Here is a 6000-nt window from a genome sequence, read left to right as displayed (position 1 = left end):
TTGGTCTGTCCAATGTCTTTCCCAAACCCTAAGACACATTCCTACCATTTATTTTTTTCATACCACATTTATTGATAGTTTTATTCAATTGAGATTATCCAGAATCATTTGAAAAAGAGGCACTTTTTATTGAAAATGTGTTTAATTTATATGCAAAGTAGGTAATGAAAATGTATGGTTACCGGATTCTTTTTTTTCATTAGTTCTCTAATGCTACTTCCACAAACGCTTTGCAAATTTGACATTTCTATGAAGTAGGTTCACATTTTTACAAGTGTTTTGAGTAAATTACTCATTTTAGAGGCTAATTTACATAATTTATGCTAATTAGGGTTAGTTTGCATAGATACAGAGTGTCCCGAGAGTGTCTCTTTGGATAAAAATTTTCCAATGGGTTCAAGGAATATACATGCCAAGAGGCACATTTGTACTAAAAAATGCAAGGTTCACCTTTTTTTTGCAGTTAATAAGTCTACTACTACCAATCATAATGATCATTATAAACCATAGATGCCCAGACGCATGGCCCTATAAGACACTAGGTAGGCCTATGTTATAGAATTAAAGTGAAGCAAAAACGAGAACAGTAATGGAAGAAGACGGAAATAACGAGGAATTATCTGAAAAAAAAAAAGATTTTACATTTCAATATGTTTCTCTGCTTGAAACGTCATTTATTTTGTTTTGCTGGTATACCTTATCTATGATAAATCAAAGAAAAGGCTACTCACCATAGATTCCGATGCCGATGGAGATGATGACGGGCGTCAGCGCAGAGGATTATCCTTTGTTCATGGGCGGGGGGGGGGGGGGCATCTATTGTTGCGTCCCCCAAACACAAAAGATAATCCTCCGCTCTGACTTCCATGGAGATGATGAAGATGATGGTGATGAAGATGATGGTGATGATGGTGGTGGTGGTGATGGTGGTGATGGTGGTGATGATGATGATGGTGATCGATGGTGATGATGATGGTGGTGGTGATGATGATGGTGGTGGTGATGATGGTGATGATGATGGCGGTGGTGATAATGATGATAATGGCGCTGGTGATGATGATGCTGGTTGTGATGATGGTGGTGGTGATGGCGGTGGTGGTGATGATGATGGTGATGATGATGTTGGTGGTAATGATCGATGATGATGGTGATGGTAGTGATGATGATGGTGGTGATGATGTTGTTGTTGATGATGATGATGACGGGCGTAACAGGGGTCGGTGGCTGGTGGGGGGGGGGGGCAAGAGCCAAAAATATACCTTTTCATGAGAATCTAACTTTGAGACATTTCTTACATTAAAATGGGCACCTCTCGATATTTAAGCCATTTTAAACCTTACAGATTAGCGCTATTTTAATCAAATCGCAGATGTATACAGTGCATATCTTTTACACAACATATCAATTCAACGCAGTTGCGCAATGAAACAAAAATATCTTGAGGGGTCACAACATAGCAAAGTTGGAAAATTTGTAAAAAGCCGCCAGCGAGCGAAGCGAGTCCGAATAAATTGGCCTTTTAAAAATAAAATTCTAATTATTTGACAGATTTTTACATTATAGTTATTCAGAAAATAACATATATCATTGTTTTCCATTCATTTCATTACGTTGCCTCTTTTTTAAAATTTCCCCTTCGGTGTGGAACCAAGACTCCTCCCCCCTGTACGCCAGTGATTGAACGTAAACAGGGGGTGTTATAGATCCCTTTGAAGGTTACAGATGAAGAGCCCCTTCTGCATGGGGTATGCAAGGGCGGATCCAGCCTCCGCTAATAGGGGGGGGGGGGGGCCCCGAATTTTTTTTTTCACCCTTATTTTCCCCGATCGGCCGCTCAAAGTTGATTTTTGTTTGTTTCTTTAAAGGGGTCGTCCCAGTGGCGTAAATGAGCCAAAAATGTTGAGGGGGCTCGATATGGCGTATCGCTCAAATTAATGAGAAGTTAAGAGCGAGCGAAGTTCGTGATAGATTTTAACATATTTGGAAAATGATATTATATATATATATTTTTTTTTTTTTTTTTTTTTGGGGGGGGGGCAAAATGCCCATGTCCTAACAGTAATTTCTTAGCTTTATTCTTATAAACAACATAAATGTGTAATAATTTCACAAGCCCTATTTAAATAGTGTGAGCGCGAAGTGCAAGCTAAACAATTTTGAAATTTCATGTATTTTGTCCTGAAAATTCAGTTGAACATTCTGGGCAATGTTTGTGAAACTGAACAAGATGCGTAAATAACTAGATAATTACTGCGAGCGCGAAGCGCGAGCAGAAATTTTTATAATGCGTTCTGGCCTTTTCGAAAAGTGACCTGTTAAGGACGTTTTGCAGTCAGCCATTAAGACGATACATATTTCAATGATTAAATAATGCGAGCGCGAAGCGCGAGCTGAATTTTTTTTGACGTTCCGGCCTAAAAAATTAACGTTCTATGCACTTTTTGTAATCATGAACGGTATAAGAATATAACCAAACAATTGATCGCGAGCGGAAAAAATTGAGATTTCAAACCTAAAAACGGGACACTCTCTTCATGTTTTGTAAATCATGAAAAAAAATTGGGTATAACTTAAAGGGTGTGCAGGAAAATTTTGATATTCTGATCTGAAACTGGATATATAGGCTCATAATGATTGAAACAGAGAACAAGCAGCGTATCTGAATAAACGCGTGTTTCAGATTTCGACCTAGAATCTGGGCATTCTAAATACCCTTCTTTCATCATGAAAATCAATAAAGCGAGCGCGAAGCTCGAGCTTAAAATATTTGATATTCCAATCTGAAAAAAGGGTCAATTTAAGCTCTGTATTTCAAGCACTTTGTAGGAAAATTATGAGGTGGATATGAATCACAGTTAAAAAAGATCTGATATGTTTCATTATTATTACTTTGAGTTTTGACATAGGACAGGGACATTCTAAGAACTTTATGTCATCATATGAAAATGATGGCTATATCTTCCTATATCTCTTCCTAAGCGGGATATGAAACTTGTCGATATTCCATTCTGAAAAACGGGGCAAGTTTCTTTATTAAATTAATATCTTATTTATTAATTTAATAAACCTAATGAGAGCGCGAAATCTGTTAATTTGTTATGGCCTGAAAACTGGACTTAAAGCACTTTTGTAATTATAAAATAAGATGCATAAGTAATATATTTTCAACAATCAATGCGAGCGCAAATCGCGAGCCGAAATTTTTGATTAACAGTGACATCGGAATGCAGCACAAACATTCCAGCGATTGATGGACACCGTCATTCGCGGCCTCCCATTTGTCTATGTTTATCTGGATGATATACTGGTAGCCAGTTCCTCTAAGGATGAACATGTGACACATCTCCGTCAGCTTTTCGATCGCCTGCAGGAGTATGGCATCATTGTCAATCCCTCGAAATGTCAGTTTGGTGCTTCATCGCTATCTTTTCTCGGACATATGGTGGACAACACCGGAATCCGCCCTCTTAGCGACAAAGTGAAAATCATCCGTGATTTTCCCGCACCTACGTCACTCACCAAACTTCGAGAATTCCTGGGATTGATAAACTTCTACAGGCGATTCATTCCTCGTTGTGCAGAGGTGCTGCAACCACTGACTGATCTGTTGAAAAACAGAACAAAAAAGAACATGCCAATTGATCTTGGAGAGAAAGAGCTTCTTGCTTTCAATCATGCTAAAGATCAATTGGCTAACTGTACTGTTCTTGTGCACCCTCGCACTGATGTTCCCTTGTGCCTACTAGTCGACGCATCTGACGTAGGAGTTGGGGGAGCCATCCAACAACAAGTGGATGGAGTTTGGCAACCTCTGGCTTTCTTCTCTAAGAGGTTACAACCAGCTGAAACCAAATACAGCACATTCGGTAGGGAGTTGCTTGCAGCATATCTTGGTATCAAGCACTTTCGCCATCTTCTTGAAGGTAGGTCATTTACTATCTACACTGACCACAAACCTCTTACCCATGCACTCAGATCGAAACCGGATAGGCATTCGCCACGTGAAATCCGACAACTCGATTTCATTTCTCAGTTCACTTCTGATATACAGCACATTTCAGGTAAGGAGAACACAGCAGCAGACGCCCTCTCTCGTCTGTATATTGACAGAGTTGATTCTTCCTCAATCATAGACTTTGCGGCCATCGCAAAAGATCAGGAAGATGAAACTGAGGTGAAAGACTCCCACTTCAACTCAAGTCAATTGCTCTCCCAGGTTCTACCACTACCATTCTGTGCGATATATCAACTGGTACTGCCAGGCCTTTGGTACCAGTCAAACATAGAAGAGCTCTCTTTGATTCCCTTCATGGACTTTCTCATCCAGGAATCAGAGCTACTCAAAAACTCATTACAGAGCGCTTTGTTTGGCCTAGCATCAACGCTGATGTCAGAAAATGGGCCAAAACATGCCTCGAGTGTCAAAAGTGTAAAGTACATCGGCACACCAAAGCACCACTTGGTACTTTCACTTCACCTGATGCACGCTTCTCTCATGTGCACATTGATCTTGTTGGCCCGCTTCCTTCATCAGAGGGTAACAATTATCTTCTTACTTGTGTTGATCGCTACACCAGATGGCCAGAAGCTATCCCTAGCTATCCCAGACATCACTGCGGAGACGGTAGCGCGAGCATTTGTGGCCAGATGGGTAGCAGTGTTTGGCGCACCTACTACCATCACAACAGACAGAGGTAGGCAATTTGAGTCAGCACTTTTCCTTTCACTCACCAACCTCCTTGGCACTAAACGCATCCGCACAACAGCATACCATCCTGCCGCAAATGGTTTAGTGGAGCGTTTTCATCGCCAACTTAAAGCCTCTCTCAAAGCTCATAACAAGGTCCGTTGGACCGAGTCACTCCCTTTAGTCTTGCTGGGTATACGCACAGCAATCAAGGCAGACATTGGATGCTCTGCAGTAGAACTTGTGTTTGGGACAACAGTCACTCTACCTGCACAATTAGTAGCTCCATCACAAATCGATACTGCTGATGACCCATCTAACTATGCCCACAGACTAAAGAGAATGATGCGGGAATTACATCCCACTCCTACTCGAAAACAGCAAACTCGAACACAGGTACATCCTGAACTGCATTCTTCATCTCACATCTTTCTACGAGATGATGCTGTTACAAAGCCATTGCAACCTCCATACAAAGGACCCTTCCGAGTCATCCGTCGCACTGACAAGTATTTTACCATCGATTATAATGGTAAACATGAAAATGTCAGTGTCGACAGACTGAAACCGGCTTTCATCGAGCAGGAGGCTAACATTCCTTCATTTCATCATCAAGATCCACCTGACCTAGTTCATCAACAATCCAAATCCACGGACTTGGCAGGGGATCCTGATGACAAGCATATGCCTCCCGAAATTCGTAAGACCCGTTCTGGTCGCAATGTCAGGTTTCCTGCCAAATACATTCAATTTTTCGGAGACGGTTGAAACATGTCTCAAAATTCACTGATGTTTCCACTCCTTTTATTTTCTTCTTTTATATAGCCAAGTTCCCTTTTACTTTCCCTTGTCGATTTGTTACTACATTTCTATTCGGTACAAATCTAGGGGGGAGCTACTGTAGTGACTTGACTATATCTATATCTACATCTATATATTCTTTCCTTGTATATATTTTCATTTATATTTCAACATTCTGTATATGTATATAAATTCTTTCTTTTATTTCCAATTTCATATATTCTCACTTGTTCACGCCATGTGTATGTACTACAATACTGTACATTCACAGAGCAAGACAATTTCCTGCCCAAATCTACTTGGCAAACACATTCTTATATTGAGAAACAACCTTTCTTTTGTTCCTAGACTTGTAGCAAACATCCTTTCATTGTTCCTTGTTTATTGCAATGAACTTGCAGGTATACAACATCATACAGAGATGCTTGCATGTTTGCTTTTCTCACAGTCTGCTTCTCTCTTCTTTGTTCTTCTCAACTGTGTTTTGCCCCCTTTTTGGCGCTTATTTCTTT

Source organism: Lytechinus pictus, unplaced genomic scaffold (genome assembly GCF_037042905.1).
Source record: "Lytechinus pictus isolate F3 Inbred unplaced genomic scaffold, Lp3.0 scaffold_19, whole genome shotgun sequence".
Classification (NCBI taxonomy): Eukaryota; Metazoa; Echinodermata; class Echinoidea; order Temnopleuroida; family Toxopneustidae; genus Lytechinus; species Lytechinus pictus.
Note: the sequence above shows the minus strand (reverse complement) of the source record.